The sequence below is a fragment of the Schistocerca cancellata genome, chromosome 1, assembly GCF_023864275.1.
Source record: "Schistocerca cancellata isolate TAMUIC-IGC-003103 chromosome 1, iqSchCanc2.1, whole genome shotgun sequence".
NCBI lineage: Eukaryota > Metazoa > Arthropoda > Insecta > Orthoptera > Acrididae > Schistocerca > Schistocerca cancellata.
Window position 1 is genome coordinate 1,192,019,473 of NC_064626.1, and position 17,846 is coordinate 1,192,037,318.

At 40.6% G+C, this 17,846-nt stretch overlaps 1 protein-coding gene across 5 annotated transcripts in view; it reads left to right on the forward strand.

Moving 5' to 3' along the window:
- The window catches only part of LOC126094416 (uncharacterized), a 214,355-nt gene that overhangs the window by 127,903 nt on the left and 68,606 nt on the right, over positions 1-17,846 (forward strand). Inside the window, exon 9 of one of the 5 annotated variants that reach the window (XR_007521837.1) lies at positions 12,009-12,267. The exons of the other annotated variants lie outside the window; for them this stretch is intronic. The gene's annotated coding sequence lies outside the window, so the exon portion shown is untranslated. The remainder of the gene's footprint in view (positions 1-12,008; positions 12,268-17,846) is intronic. 5 annotated transcript variants of the gene reach the window in all.

Genomic DNA, 17,846 nt, shown 5'->3' on the forward strand with positions numbered 1-17,846 from the left:
CATTTATACACTGATAAGCCAAAACATTATGACCTCTGCCCACTGCAATGTTGGATGCTAGCTGGTGACATTATGGGCACATGACGCGATAAAAAAAAGTATGTAAGCAGAGCAGTCACGAATGGTGGATCACCCTAGTGAAGATATGGGCTGAAAATGGGGAAATCTCTTGAGATAAGTGACTTGTACAAAGGGCAGGTTATTATTACACAGAGCCTGTGAACAATTATCTCGAAAATGGTGAGGCTGGTCAAATGATCGTGCATTACTGTCATGACAACCTACGGAAAGAGGTAGGACCGTGAAACTACCACTAGGCGCTAAATGGTTGGATGTCCACAATTCTTCACAGAACATAGGGTTTGGAGACTTGTTTGCTCTGTGAAGTAGGGTATATAGTGATCTGTGTCATCTCTGCACCCCATCTCTGCACGCACAAGTGTTTCACAGCACACCATTCATTGTACATTGTTGAAAATGGAACTCTGCATCAGATCACTCCTATATGTTCACACTTTGACCCAACGACATCATCAATTATGGTGTTGGGTCGAAGTCAGCATGAGACCATCAAGATTCAACTGTAAATTAATAGAAACATGTTGGCTCTTTGGGTGAATCACATTTTCTTACACTAGGTCACTCGTCTCCATGAACACTGTCATTGAGGTGAGCAACAGCTTGAAATGTTTAGTGTGCCATGGACACCGGCTGATGGGAGCAGTATTATTCTATGGAAGACATTCTCCTGCACTTGCATGAAACCTGTGTTGGTAACTGAAGACACATTGGTAGCTGCAAACCCCCTACATCCCTTCATGCTTGATGTTTTCCCTGAGGGTGATGCCATCTTTCAGCATTATAGTTGTCTGTCTCTGAGCCAGAACTGTGCTGAAGTGGCTTGAAGTGCATTATAGGAACTCACATCGATGTCTCGGTGAACAAAGTCACCTGATGTAACTCCTGTGGAACCCGTGTAGGTCACTTTTGGGCACCACCACCGCTTTTGCAAATCAATGGTCCCTTTATTTACGTAAATTGTATGAGCTGTGCATAGACGTCTAATGCCATATACATCCACGAACCTACCAACAAACTGTTGGATCCCTGATATGCAGAATCAGTTATGTATTTCATTCCAAAGGCTGACAAAGCTATTAAGCAGGTGGCCCTAATGTTTTGGATTATCAGTGTAACTGACCTAGTGGCAGCCACAAGGCTGGATTTCTGGATGGATGAACAGTTACTGCAGATGAGGAAGTGTGTTTGACAGGGGAAGCAAAGGCATTTGTCTGTTACCACGCAGGGTTGATGAATGTTATTACATTGGAGCAACTAAGAGAGGGTCACAAACAACAGTAAAAGAGAGCAAACTTGCTCAAGATTCTTTCTGGAACAGTTGAGTGCAGTATTGCAGAGACAGAACAAATCAGTAAAAAGTCTGTCAGCAAAATAAGAAAAATTAATGTGAATACATTCGAGTTGAAGGAGAATGATGAAGCAAACAAAGTTATTCTCCAGGAGGTGGAATGTAGGGCATTGAATGCTTTTCTAAGGTGATTGCCACCCCATATGTCAAGGAAGGTACAGGCAGGATCCCCAAAGGACCTGGCTGCTGCCATCCAAATAGCCACAGAGAGATAGAGGTATTAAAGAGAGTAGGGGATAAAGAGGTGTGTTCTCTGCTGATATAAGGTGTTACAAATGTGGATGTCAGGGGCATATCCAGAGGTAGTGATGCAAACCGCAGTGTACAAAATAGGGCATGGTGGGGCACCAGCAGCAAGATTGTAAAGAATGGAAGACAAAATGGGCAGAGGCAGAATAATCAATCGTTAAACACCAGTGGGAACTCCAGATCCATAAGACAGTATTCCCAGCAAATTCCAGTGCTACGAAAATGTATGCAGAGACAGAGTGTTGTGAAGTAGACATTGTAAATACTAACAGGAATAGATTTTTGTTACACACAGGGGCACATGTGTCATTGGCAAGTCTGGACCTCTTGGATAAGAAGCGATTAAATCCTCCGTGTTGTATGTTACGTGGGGTAGGGAATAATGATGTGTGGTCACTGGGTTCTGTGTTGTTCAGTTTTAAGTTTGGGATGAAAGGCTGTAGCAGTTCCTACCAGTTCCTGACTAATCGACAAATTAGGATGCCATGACAGATTACCGCATTGGACATGATAATGGTGGAATGTTTCCTTGGTCTTATTTCCCTATTGGGGGTGTAAGGAAGGAATAGGCCATTGAAACTGTCCGGTAGTCAGCCCATAACTTCTGCATCTTACTAGGTTTCAGGATTATATTATCATACAATGTAAGCTTTCACAGCCGGTATTGTCTTCACTTAAAACTTCCGGACTGATAGGCCATGGTCGAAGTATAAAACTCTCCCCTGATGTTTCGTCTCCGACTGTGGGAGACATCCTCGGAGGTACCTTGGAGGATGTCTCCCGCAGCCGGAGACGAAACGTCAGGGGAGAGTTTTATACTTCCACCACGGCCTATCAGCCCGGAAGTTTTAAGTGAAGAGGATTCTCTTACTTTTTCTCATGGTCTCTGTACAATACCAATGCTGCAAGGGTCCTGTTATCCAGTATACTTGAACCACGCCACAATTTCTCCCCCATGTACTTCGATTGTTGGATTGTAGATACTGAAAGAGACTTTGCTTATTCCAGTGGAATAACACACTTAGAGAAGTTGAACTCAATGTATTTCCTATAATGTACAACTCAACTTCTCTTAATGAATCTACTACAAATGAGTTACTTTCCAGCTAGATGTTGTCATGTGTCCATCTCACATGAGACTCGGAACAGTAATACAATAAAAACAGAACATCAATGCCATCATGATTTCTTTAGTGTCACGGAGGTCATGTGCACTCCATGCCTTTCCCTCATGGCCCCATGGAGCAAATGACTCCACCCAGCTGGTAGAAGTGACAGGTGGCAGCCCGCATCACTGATAACACAGGACCAGTACAATTCCACTTGCACAGACCGTCAGAAAGCCTCCTGAAAGTGGAGTGCTTCCTATTTAATAAACTACCTTAACCCACAAAAATCTTTTGTCAGTCCATGGATATCAAGGACGCAGAACATCTCATTCTATGAATGACATGTTACACCTCAACAGCACAAGTCGTTCTCTGCAAATTGTTGCGTACAGAGGGCTTTGTTGACCAGCCCACAACAAGAAGGGCAAAGCTCTTGCAATATCCCTAGCTCAACTCAACTGGAAGAGGTTTGCTTCCTTGAGTCTAGAAAAACTGTCTCAATGTCCCAATTGGCTTTCTTCTTTCCTGGTCACAATTTCTAAAATGCATACAAAATGGTTTTCACTCCAACTTCTGTGACTGCACTTTTTAGAGATGTCCATTCTTCTTCAACTGATTTACCTATTGAGCTAGTCATTATATGCGATATCTATAGCCTCAGAGAACTTTCAAGCATATCTCTTCATTCCTTAGTACTTCTATATCCCACTTCTTTGCACATTGATTCTACGTGCTAGTCTCTTAAACTTCAGCCTTCCCATCATCATTACTAAATTGTGATCTTGGTCTATATCTGCCCTGGTGTACACCGTACAATCCAGTATCAATTCCGGAATCTCTGCCTGTGCATGCAGTAAATATGGAAACATAAACTGTGGCAATGTTATTACCAAACCCGTTAAAACAGAACCAACATCTGTTATTCTTTTCTTGGCTGCTGAAGGACAAACAGCAGTAGGCATCCTTTGGAGAATGAAGAATGTGTATGGGGCAATGTGTCAGAAACCACTGTTGTGAAATGGTGCTCCAAGTTACATGCGACAAGGGGTGCTGTTGCTTCATGATAATTCATGCTCCTGTATTGCAAATGTCGTTACACAGTAGTTATGCCATCTCGAATGGGAGACACTCAAACATCTGCCCTATAGTTCTGATCTCTCCTCATACGACTATAACACCTCCAGTTCCTTAAAAAAGGCCTTGAAGGGTTAATGATTCCTGTCAGATCCGGATGTGCAGCAGGCAGTTATGGATGATGTTTTCCCAAATGGATACCTTCAACCTGGCATGTCGGTTGTGTAATTACCTCAATGCTCTTGGCGATTTTGCCTGTTTGGTATACCAATTCTGGACTGTACGGCCTTCGAGCAGAAACTTCTTGATCACGCCTTATATATTGTTGAAGTTCTCTTAGAAGCTTCTTTCAAAAGCTGCAGAAAAAGTATATAGTTCCATTAGGAAAAAACAAACGTCAGTGTCATAATTCGAAAACTGTTCTTGTGAACATAAAGAAATTCACCATGTTGTCTGTTATAACTTTAAAATACTTATTCATCCTGGATATATTTGGGAGTTACCTGCTTTAGTTGCATCACCTGTACAACAGTATCACTGAGGGCAACATTTTGTAATGAGTAAATAACGAGTAAGTAAAATATGCACTGCCTGTTACATGCCATAGTCTTTTGATTTCAAACATTGAGATTAAGGGTCAAAAAAATGGTTCAAATTGCTCTGAGCACTATGGGACTTAACATGTGAGGTCATCAGTCCCTGATAACCTAGAACTACTTAAACTTAACTAATCTAAGGACATCACAAACATCCACGCCCGAGGCAGGATTCGAACCTGCGACCGTAGCAGTCGCGTGGTTTCGGACTGAAACGCCTAGAACCGCACGGCCACCATGGCCGGCGATTAAGGGTCATTTAGCCATGAGAAAATGTATGACATTCTACCCCCACCACTTCCTCTCGTTTGTATCTGCCATTAACATACTTACATTGCTCTTCTTCTTGTCACACTACTCTAAATAATAATAATAATTATTATTATTATCATTATTATTATTTTTGTGCTTTGTTTGTAACTTTCTTTAAGTTTTCCCTAATCTCCTTTCTTTCTCAGTGTTGAAGCCATAGTAGAGATCAGTATTAAGATCATACAGAAAAAAAAGAAACCTGGCAAACCTTAATTTGGAGCTGAAGCTACTGAACGGCACTGTGTAAACTGTTTACCAAGTTTTGTTGTGAACTGTTTATCAAGTTTTGTTGTATTTCACATTGTTTGTACTCCGGCAACTTTATTTAGTATATAACTGTTACTGATCACTACTGTAAAGGAAAGTGCTTTCAAAACTATTTGTTTTGGGCTGTAAATCATGGTCGTGGCTTGTTGAAAAACATGCCTCTCGATATTCGTCCATAGAGATTTTTGCTTTATGCACTACAGACACACAAAGTATTTATAAGTAAGTCACTCAGTCTCTGTCCTATGACCTTCCGCTTTGTACAGCAGAAGCGACAACATGCCCCCAACAATTAAGCACTCAGCTGTGCTGGTTGCTACAGGTCTTCAACTGCACAATACTCCTTGGTCAGATAATGAGAGAAAATGAACAGGATACAGATTAGGTGGCTGTTTTTGAAGGAGTTCCTTGCGGGGTGGGGGAGTGGCTATGTACGTAAAAAACAGTATTCCATTTGAGTCCAAAGATGTATCATGGCACTGCACTGAACACATATTTGAATATTGTGCAGGGGCAGTTAACTTTAGTGAAACTAAACTTCCAGTTGTTGTTGTTTTAAGGTCCCCTAACTCTGACTTCAGAGCATTTCTGCTCAAGCTAGAGAGGCTTCTTGATTCACTTTGTAGGAAGTACCAGAAATTAGTTACATGCGGTGACTTCAATATAAATTTTGTATATGAAGGTGCTAGAAAAAGGATGTTGGTAGATCTCCTAAATTCATATCATCTGATGCAGACTGTGTTCTTTCCAACTAGAGTGCAGGGGAACAGTTGCACAGCCATAGAAAATATTTTTATTCATTCTTCATTACTAGAAGGGCAGTCTGTTAGTAAAAGGGTGAATGGCCTTTCAGATCATGATGCACAAATTTTAACACTAAAAGGCTTTTGTACTCAAACAAATGTCACATTTAATTATAAATTATGTAGGAAAGTTAATCCAACAGCAATAGTGAGTTTTTTTAAACCTTGTCAAGGAACAAGTGTGGCAGGATGTTTTAAGTGACGATAACATATATGATAAATATAATGCTTTACTTAACACATTTCTCATGCTCTTTGAGAGTTGCTTTCCATAAGAACATTCTAAATGGGGTACTAGCAATAATAGGCAATTATATCAAAATGTTAGCAGTAGTCACAATCAAGCTGCAGTAGCCCATTACAAACAGTATTGTAAGGTGCTTAAAATGTTATTAGGAAAGCAAAGAGTATGTGGTATGCAAATAGAATGGCTAATTCACAGGATAAAATTAAAACCATATGGTCAATTGCGAAGGAAGTGTGTCTGGTCAGCAGCACAAGGTCGACGATATATAAAGTCACTTCGTAGTAAAAATATTTCTGTTACTGATAAATCAGATATAAGTACAGTATTTAACAATCATTTTCTGAGCATTACTGGCGAATTAAATAAAAATTTAGTTTCTAGAGGGAATCATGCAACTTTCTTGGCAAATACGTTTCTGAGATTGATGTCTGAAATACTCCTTTGTGATAAAGACAAGGGGGAAATTGAGTCAATAATTAAATCACTGAAGACTAAGGCCTCTCATGGTTATGATGGAGTGCCTAGCAGAATATTAAAGTACTGTGCTGCACATGTTAACCCTGTATTTAGCCATATTTGTAATTTTTCCTTTAGGAATAGTCAGTGTCCTGAATGATTAAAGTACTCGGTAGTAAAGCCACTTTATAAAAAGGGAGAAAGGGATAATGTAGACAATTTTGGACCTATTTCCATGCAATCAGTGTTTGCTAAAGTTATTGAAAAGGCTTTGTATGCAGGGATAATTGATCATTTTATGTCACATAATTTGCTATCAAATGTTCAGTTCAGCTTTAGAAGTCATTTAACAACTGAAAATACTTTTCTCTATGAGGTACTGGATGGGTTAAACAAAGGGTTTCGAACGCTAGGCATATTTTTTTTTATTTAACTAATGCGTTTGATTGTGTTGATCACAAAATATTGCTCCAGAAGTTGGACCATTACGGAATACGGGAAGTAGCTCACAATTGATTCATCTCTTATTTTAGCAACAGGCAGCAAACGGTCATATTCACAGTGTTGAGAATGGCTGCGATGTGGGGACTGAGTGGGATACGAGTCTGTAGCTCGTGGTCGTGCGGTAGCGTTCTCGCTTCCCCGCGCTCGGGTTCCCGGCGGGGTCAGGGATTTTCTCTGCCTCGTGATGACTGGGTGTTGTGTGATGTCCTTAGGTTAGTTAGGTTTAAGTAGTTCTAGGGGACTGATGACCATAGATGTTAGTCCCATAGTTCTCAGAGCGATTTGAACCATTTTTTCTTAGTGGGACACGATCAAGTGGAGGGTGCCCCAGGAATCAGTGTTAGGGCCACTCTTGTTCCTTATTTATATAAATGATGTGCCCTCTAGTATTACGGGTATCTCTAAAATATTGCTGTTTGCTGATGACACTAGCTTCGTAGTAAAGGATGTTGTGTGCAACATTGGCTCAGTCTCAAATAGTGTAATTCGTGACCTAAATTCATGGCTTGTAGAAAATAAACTGACACTAAATCGCAGTAAGACTCAGTTTTTACAGATTAGAACACACAAATCGACAAAAACTTATGTTTTAATTTCACAGAATGGGCATATGATTAGTGAAACTGAACAGTTAAAATTTCTAGGTGTTCAGATAGATAGTAAGCTGTTGTGGAAAGCCCACATTCAGGATTTTGTTCAAAGACTTAATGCTGCCATTTTTACTATTCAAATGGTATCTGAAGTGAGTGATCGTTCAACACAAAAATTTGACTACTTTGCTTATTTTCATTTGCTTACATTGTATGATATTATATTTTGTGGTAACTCATCCCATCCTAAAAGGATATTTTTGGCTCAGAAACGGGTGGATCGGACAGTAAGTGATGTAAGTTCACAAACCTCTTGTTGACCCCTGTTCTCGAGTCTGGGTATTTTGACTTTGGCCTCTCAATATATATATATATCAATATATATATATATATATATATATATATATATATATATATATATATATATATTCCTTACTGTCATTTCTTGTTAACAATATTAGCTTATTCCCAAGAATAATTAGGTTCCACTCAGTTAATACTTGGCAGAAATCAAACCTGCATTTGGGTTGGACTTGTTTAACTCTTGTGCAGACAGGTAACTCTTGTGCAGAAAGGTGTGCAGTATACTGCTGCATCCATTTTCAATAACCACTCAAATTCAAAAATCTTAGCAGTAATCCATGCACTTTCAAATCGAAACTGAAGAGTTTCCTCATGGCTCACTCCTTCTATTCTGTTGAGGAGTTCCTTGAACAATTAAGCTGATTGTTGTTGTATTGTTGATTGCGTTTACTTAAACTTATGGATTGACTTTTCTCGGGTTCATAAACATTTTATTTTTATCTGTTATTACTTTTATGTTGTAATTTAATCTACTGACACGTTCCAAGACCTTGGAGATTTGCTCCTCAATTTGGTCCTATGGAACTTGACATGTAAATAAACAAATAAATAAATAAATAAATAAATATTAATTATGTAGTCTGTGAGTGATGTAACTTAATTTGGATGCATAATTTAGTTTGGAGTTACAACTCAAAATATGTTTCACTTCTGTTCCACTGAGTGGTGGCTCTGGTCTTAAAGATGGATTTACATTAAAAAAACTTATAAGTAAGTGTGATCTGTCTGAAAAAGATATTATGTATGAATTACATTGTGAAAAAGGTTGACTATGTCTACGTGCAAATAGTGGGGCCTGGGGGGGGGGGGGGGGGGGTGAGATAATCTCTGGAGCTGGCCCTGATCTGAACACACACATTTGTCTTGAATGCCAAGGTTGTATGGGAGGGAATGTTTGACATGGAAAGGATGGCAACTGTCAGAATGTAAGTACTGTTGCTTTTAGTACGTTTAATACAAACAGAGGTGTGTGTAGCTGATCCTTGGTGAAGATAGGTCAACATCATGGAAACTGGAATGGGATCATGTGAAATTTAACTAATGGAATGTATTTAGGAGATTATAAAATTTTTAATAGGCCACTCTCTCCATGAGTCCACATGGCAAAGATATCATTAGTGTACCTAAACCAAACGAGAGACTGAAAACTAAAGGATCTCAGGAAAGCCACATTCAAGCATCCCCCAAAAAAAGTCGGAGCCATCCTGGTTCCCACAGCCATTCCCCTTATTTGTTTGTATGTCTGCCTCTCAAAGATAAAGCATTGTTCCTAAGTATAAAGTTATTAAAGTATGCAGGAAGGATGTCATAGGTTTGGAATCAGGTGGTCGTTGGTTGAGGTAATGGTCAGCAGCAGACTGACTGTGTAAATGGGGAATAATGGTGTAGAGGGAAGTGGCACCAATAGTGATAAGAAATGTGTGTAATGGGAGTGGTACAGACCCAGATTTCAGACGATTTGGGAAATGATTGGTATCTTTAATGTAGGAGGGAAGTCTTTGTACTATAGGCTGCGGGTGTTGACCTACAAGGCAGTCAATACGTTCAGTGGGTATTTTGAAGCCAATAACTATAGGATGGTCGGGGCAGTTTGTGGATCCTAGGAAGAAGGTAAAAAGTGGGAATGCATGGTTTGGGTGGGGTAAGAAATGCTATGGATTGTGGTTTTAGTTCTTGTGAGGGGTCAAGGAAGTTCTTTAGGTCAGTTTGTATCACAGGGCTGGGATCTTCATGGCACCTGCTGTATGTAGAAGTGTCAGAAAGCTGGTCTAGATCCTCACTTACATACTCCCATCTGTAAAGTAACACAGTGGTAAATACATTGTCTGCTGGGAGGATAATGGTGGAGTCCTCAGTTTTCAGGGAGTGAAGAGCCTGAAGTTTTGCAGAGGACAGGTTAGGATCGTGTTGCAGGGACCTGAGATGGGTTGTAAAGCAGTGCTGGGTGTTAGTAATTCTTGAAAGGCTTGTAAGGGGTGGATCAATCTGGGATTGTGCTCAGAACTGTACTCGGAAGGGTTTAATATCAGGTTTGCTTTTGGAAGGGTTTTGAGATTTGATTGCAAAGTGATATTTCCTGTAGACATTACATGTGAAGGAAAGTTGATCCATAAGCAAAGCAGCATGATTAAATTCACTTTTTGGGCTGAGAGCGAGACCCTTGGATAATACAGATAATTCAGGAAGGAAGAGGGCCTTAGAGGAGAAGTTGAGGACACTGTACATTTGTGGCTGGTTCGTATGATCATGAATTACCGATGCTGTGGGAGGCAGTGGTGAAGGCTGGGTGGGGGGGGGGGGGGGGGGGGGTGTTAAGAAGATTGGCTATGCTTGGTTTGTAGGAGTGGAGAGGTGGTTGACAATGTGGCTGACTAGGAAGCTGGAGAGGAACAGGAATGGGAACACCACGTAGTTTAAGAGAAGCTAGGATAGCATTTTGAGATTAAAGCTGTCTTGGCAGATGGTACCATGCAAGGAAACATGAGGGTCAGGAACTGCAGAATTTGCATGAGGAGAGAAGTCTGGTGGAGCTGAAACTGGCAGATGAAGCATATAGGTCACAGATTACCCGCATAAGTGCAAGAGATTGCTGTAAAGGGTTGGCTGGTGTAGAATCAGATTACATCCAGAAACAGTGACTTTCAACATTAGGCCTATGGGGGTATCTAAAGTCGAAAGTTGGACAGAGCGGGAGGTCGGTGAGCAGGCTGAGTGGTGTTGCGGAAGACTGTGGTGCTGGCAGTAACTCTGTGTGTGGAAGCCATGGGGAAACTGGAGCTGAAAAAAGGAGTGAGCGAACACCACAGGCTGGAATTAGATGCCTTGTTTTGATGAGAAGCAGTGTGTAGACATCCTGTGAGGTGTGAGATGTTCAGTAGCAGTTTTGGATGACTATTTCTACAGTGAGCTGGAACTTTGAACTTTGGGAGACTCTGCTTGCATTGTGGCTCATTAGACCTGTTATATAGTGCCTTCACTGTAGTTGCTGGATTTTTAGTTCATGTCCTTGCGAACTTTTCAGAGCTTTAATTGATGGTGCTAATCTCATCTTACACTCTGTCTCATCTTACACTCAGTGATTGTACTCAGTGCACCAGTTCTTCATACTAGCATGGGATTGTTTTGTAATTGCCAGTGGCGTGCTGTGGGTTTGTCCACTCTTGACCCGCCAATAGAATAGTACAAATTCTGGCTCTGGTCCTGTAATGTTTAATTGAGCTGGATGTACTGGTATGATACACAAATTTTCAGGGTATTTTACTGCTTTGTTCTTACTTAGTGCTATTGTAATCTATTGCCAATGATCCACACTCATTTGTTGATTATAGCATATTGTTCTTAAATTGGAATTTATGTGATTTTTGTAGTTCCAGTAATGTACTATTAAAGGTGGTTAAAGCTGCTTTTACACGATCACATGTTGGTTTTTGCTAATGTTAAAAATTTCAGCTAAACTTCATATTATGGTGAAGCACCCATCAAGATTTGGTTTAGTGTCATAATGTCTTATATTGTTTGATATACATGTATTTGAACAAAACTGATCTTGTTTTAAAACATAACTATAGATTAATAGTGATTGTATTATTCTGTTTTATGTTAATGTTATTTCTGCTGGGATGTGGTCCTTTATGTTCCGGTTTTTTGAAGAATAATATATTTACTGATTAAATGAGTTGAAGTTGTATCGGTGTATATCATCTGAGTACGAAGGAGTTAAAGTTTTTAATGTAATAATGTTTATGTTAATAAGTCAAAGATCTTGAGTGAGTGAGTGAGTGAGTGAGTGTTCAATAGCTTTCCACTGAGGTGATGCTGTTTCCCACCTTCCTCAATTGATGTAAAATCTTAATAGAGAGCAGTTTCAAGTGGTAGCAGATCGTGGTTACTCTGGAAAGACTCTATTCCTTGGTATGGAACAGTTAAGTTAATTTAGTGATTGAGGGTAAAACTTACATAACATTTCTAATTATCTGTGTGTTTTCATCTGCCTTACCATGATTTTTAGAGCTGTGTTGGGATTGAAATATTTGAGGAAGGATCTGCTCTAATATGAGTTATGCATCCAAGGCAAAGCAGACAAAGATGGTGTGGCTGAATTGAGTCAGAATTTGTGGGGTCTGTTAGACAGGCCGATCCACGTTACAACGAACACATTCGGGGAGGTGATTACCTCATGCACCTTTCCTGATATAGTTGAAGAGGATGTCGACCTTCTGGAAGATTGCTCTTCTTCCCAGACACAACTCCTACATCTTCATGCTCTGGTAGGTCACATTGTCAACCATCCAATGACATTCAGATCGTTTATAAGTAGGCTAAATATTTGCCAGATATTCAGGTGTTACAGCAGGAAATTATTTTGGTATGGAGGTTCCTCTCCCTTCTCAAATGACAGAAAGGCAAAGGGCAGGAATACTTAGATGTTGGAGAAGGTGTAGGTGCAAACATGTTCATTCCTTTGTGGGGACAATTTAGCAAGCTTCAGAATCCACTGCTTCCAGTACTTATCTGTTAAAGATGTTGATCATATTAAATAAGTTTTCTAGTTAATTGCTAAACTGGAAGATCAGGTATGATTTATGGGCATACCAAAAGAGTTAATATGTCAGATTAATTTCCGTTTAGCAGGACAGCTAAATAGGGTGAAAGCCAAGTATCAGAAAAGGGTGGATCTCTCACTGTTCTCCAGGAGAAGAGTTTAGGTACACACAGATGCAAAGATCTTATTGATGCTTGCTTCTGTGAAATTCAAGCTAGCAATGAGATGTTGTCGAATTACATAGATAGGGTGAGGACAGCTATGATCACCTTGCATGTCAATATATGTGAAAGAGAAGCTGTAGTTAGTAACCTAGAGAGTATGCAACCACTGTCATGATTGATTTCGTGGACTGGCCTCGTTTGTTTTCTGATGTTTAACATATAGCTGTGAGTGTAGAAACTTTGTGGTATGGTGATGAGAAATGGAAAAAGGAAATGGTACCTAAGGATAGCGAAGCGGGTGCTAGGTTAAATCATAGTCCTAAATAGTATTGAGGAGAGAGCCCACAATGTTTTAAATGAAGGAGCAAGCTACATTTTGTACATCTGTACCAAATCGCAGGGGTACACCATAGAAGAATGATCCCTGGAGAAAAGATGAGAGATATGTGCCAATCTACCACTAAGGGATTGTTGCAAGGTGTCTGTGGTTGACATCATCCAATTGCCGTGCATGTGTGATTCTGCAGGGACTGAACCTGTGTGCAGTCTACGCAATTCTGGAAGTAGCGTGTCTCTGATTATGATTTTTATTAAAAATGAAACTCCTCCAGCTGTACTTAAGATTTTATATTTATTTGGCTTCCAGTTTCGACATTGCGTCAGCACCATCTTCAGGCCCATACACTTTGATGAAATCAATTGTGTGTGGCTGAGTACTAGAAGTCTGCGGTGAGACCAATACCTGTTTCACATGGATCAATAGTGATTGTATTATTCTGTTATATGTTAATGTTATTTCTGCTGTGATGTGGTCCTGTATGTTCTGGCTTACTGAAGAATAATATATTTACTAATTAAATGAGTTGGAGTTGTATCAGTGTATATCATCTGAGTGCGAAGGAGTTAAAGCTTTTAATGTAATAAAGTTTATGTTAATAAGTCAAAGATCTTCAGTGAGTGTTCAATAGCTTTCCACTGAGGGGATGCAGTTTCCCACCTTGCTCAATTGAGGAGCTTGTATTGGTCTCACCATGTACTTCTAGTACTCAGCCACACACAATTGATTTCATCAAAGTGTACAGGTCTGAAGATAGCATTGATGCAATGTCGAAACTAGTAGCCAAATAAATATAAAATCTTAAGTACAACTGGAGCAGTTTCATTTTTAATAAAAATTATACCAGCTGTGTTCCACCATAATCCAATTTAAATGTGGATGTATGAAGACTGATTATGATTGGTGTGTAGCTAATAAGAAGTGTGCAGGTTTACTTCAATTACAGTCAGCTAAGGAAAACTGTTGGTCTGTTGCTAATGAGGCTTTGAAGGTTGTTAGGCTGGCCCACTGAAATGTAATGTTGTGTGGCTAGGGCATCCCATCGGGTAGGGGATGAGATGTTGATGATGAAGATAACACAACACCCAGACCCTGGGCAGAGAAAATCTCCAATCCAGCTGGGAATCGAACCCAGGCCCCTTAGCATGACATTCCGTTGCTCTGACCACTCAGCTATCAGGGTGGACAGCTGGTCCACAGAAAACTAGGGATATGTGTGTTAACTTGGCCTGATAGTTTTTAGTTATTTAGCACTTAATGGTGCCTGTGTTGCTGGGGTGCGATTTTCATTTGTGAACCTGTTGCATCTTGGGCTATGCTCAGAGAGAATTTTATTTTAAGTTTTGGCCTGGGGAAAAATTTAAGTTTCATAATCATTGGTTAAAGGGTAATCTTGGCCAGGTTCAGGGAGGGGCCTCTGAGTTTGATGTCAGACATGTACCAGAAGCTCAGGCTATACAGTTATTGGAAGCACTTTATCAGTAACTGGATGTCTTTTTGGAAGAATTGGGAGTAATACACAAGATAGCCTATCAAATCAGGTTGACCAATTATATGCCGGTGAGACAGTCACCTTATGAGCTTGCCCACCCCTCCCCTTTCCCCGCCGCCAAAGATGAAAGAGTTGAGTAAAATTGTGGTCAGGTTTTGGGGGGGATGGTGTTATTAGACTACCTGTTTCTCCAGTTTGTTATGGTGCCTAAACCAAACAGTACCAAATACAGGCCAGTAGTGGATTACTGATTGCTGAACCAGAAGGTCATTTTGGGGGGGTTACCTTTCCTGACTTGCACAACTATTTTATGTGGTTTACCAGTGCACATTTTTTTTCTTGGTATTAGACCTAAACCAGGCTTACTGTAAGATCACACTTACTTAGGACTCTAAAATATTGACAGCTTTTTGTACGGATTATAATTTGTATGAATTTAATTGTGCATCATTTGGATTGTCCACTGGGGCAGCGGTGTTGTCTCACCTGTTGGATTCCGTTTTGGGAGAGTTGAAGTTCAAGTTCAAATTCATATACAATTACTTGGACAGAGTAGTTATTTATGGTAAAAGTTTTGAAGAGCATGTCAAATTTCTTAGACTGGTGGTGACGAAGCTTAAGGAAGTGGGTGAGAACTGGACAGACTAAGACCATTGCTATTCATAAGTTTCTGATGCCCCATAGCTAGAAAGATGTTGCCCACTTCATCAGGTTGTGTAATTTTTTCACAAATTCATGGGTAACTCTGCTGGGCTCGCAGTACCTTTCAACCACCTGAGGAAGAAGGGCAAAAAGTTTGTGTCGGATGAAGGTCAACAGGCCACCTTTGAGAGACATTAGTAATGCTCCCATCCTGGGGATTTTGGTTTTTAACCTGCTGTTTGTAGTGCAAACTGATGCTTCAAGTGTGGGTGTTTCGTCGGTCCTGTTACAAGAGGAGAAAGGGGAATGCTGTCCATTGCCTTATGCTTTGAGAGCACTCTCAGGTTGCGAATTGTATTATCCTGTTTATGAACAGGAAGTGTTGGTGGTACTATTTTCCACTGAAAAGCTTATGTTCTATAGAATGCCTTCACAGTTTCAGCTGGAAATGGACAAACGAGTGCGAAGTTTGGTGTTACCCCACCCACGAAAAACAGAAAGGGTAGCCTGGTTGGCGGTCTGGGTTTTGTGGTTCCAATTTGGTGTGGTTCACATTCGCAGTTTGCAAAATCAGATCACCGGTGCGCTGAGCTGCATGTTTGAACCATAAGGAAAAAGCGGATGTGGGGGCGGAGCTGACTTGGAGGCATTGTCATCTGCTGAGATTGCAGAAGCATCTGGGCCACAAGTTGTTGCTGCTGTTCTTATTCATATTCTGGCTTTATTTAGTGATATGAAGGAAAAACAAGAGAAAGATTCCAGACTTGCTGTCATCTGCAAGGAAAAGGAGGTATGCTCTTTGGGGGGGGGGGGGGGACTCATTAGAGAAAGGGGTGCTTTATTATGAGGGTCAGTGTGACCAGAAAATCTGTTTACCTAGGAGTCTGATACCTGCAGTTTTCAAATATTATCATCAATCTCCGTGTGGTGGTCACGTGGGTATCTGTAAAACGAGTGTGAAGATAAGTGAGCACATTATCTGGGAAGGCATGGGAGCTGAGTTCCAGAAACTGGCCTATAACTGCCAGAATTGTCAAAGCGGGAAGTCCAATGCCATTAACAGAAAGGGACTTGAGTAACGAACATGTGACTTCACCCTTTAAATAAGCCGTTCATGGATTATCCGGGGCAGCTCGCATGCACTAAGAATGATATCTGGTTCATCTTTGTCATGGTGGATGCTTTTATCAGATTTCTGGGCTCATTCCTAGTTAGGGTACCAGCACTGACATGAGTATCCCCCATTTTGTGTCTGTTTTTGAGAGCTTGGGGAAAAAGGGCGTAGCCGGGAAAATGTCACCAAGATTTGTTGGACCATTTAAAATGGTTAAAGTCCTCATGCTGGATAACTTCCTGGTTAGAGATCTGCCAACACACAGGGAAATCTGGGCCCACTTGAGTCAAATTAAAACTGGGAAGGTAAAGAGGCGCTGAGGTGTTTGTAAAGGAAAAGATAGGAGGTTGATTAACCTCCCCTGCCCAACCTCCTCTTCTGGGCTTCTATTTTTTTTTTTTTTTTTTTTTTTTTTTTTTTTTGGGGGGGGGTGGGTTGATGTGTTCCAGTCGATTTTGGTGCAGGTGCCGTTGACTCCAGTGACATCGCTGATGGCTTGCTGGAGGGAGCACCCTCTTCAGTGAAAAAAGGCTCTTAACCAGGCTGCTGGAGAAAAGTTGGAAGTTGGACAGAGCAGGAGGTTGGCGAGCGGGCCCCAAAGTGGTGCTGAAGACTGTGATGCTAGTTGTGGCTCTGTGTGTAGCGGTTTTGGGGAGACTGGTGCAGACGATCTGAGGGAGCAAACACTGCAGGCTAGGATTAAATGCTTTGTTCTGATGAGAAGCAATGTGTGGATGCCCTGTGAGACTGAAGTGTTCAGTAGCAGTTTTGGACAACTGTTTATATGTTGAGATGAAACTTTGAACTTTGGGAGATTATGCTGGCATCGGGGTTTGATAGAAATGTTATATATTGCCTTCGCTGTAGTTCCTGGATTTTGAATTCATGTCCTTGTGGGTTTTTGAAAACTTTAATTGATGGTGCTAATCACACCTTGCACTCTTTTAAGTGGTTGCTTGTACTTTTCTTTGCTAGGTGTCAAAATTGTTAAAAAATCTGTTTTGGGAGGGTGCACGTATTTTGCCACCAAGTATGACACTTGTGAAACAACCATTTTGGATTGCTTTATTGTTGCCCATTGTGAACATTGCAACCACTAATAGGATGCACATATTGAAGTGTATGTTACTTGGAGTGACTAATTCACTTCTGTGTTTGTTGTAGAAGCCTGATTATACTCTGTGCACTAGTTTTCCATGCTAGCAAGGGATTGTGTTGTAATTGGCACTGGCCTGTGGCAGATTTGTCCACTCTTGACCAGCCAACAGAATGGTGCATATTCTGGCTCTGGTCCTGTAATGTTTAATTGAGCTGGCTGCCCTGGTATGGTGGTACATGGATTTTCAGTGTATTTTACTGCTTTGCTCTTAGTTTGTGTTACTGTAATCTATTGCTAATCACCCTTAGTTGTTTGTTGATGACAGCCAATTGTTCTCAAAAAGGAAGTTGTGTGATTTTGTTATTTCCTGCAGTGTACAGGGTAGTTCAGAAAGAATATACATACTACAAAGTATTATTTTGCCCAAACTATCAATCACTGTGCCTCAGTCTAGTT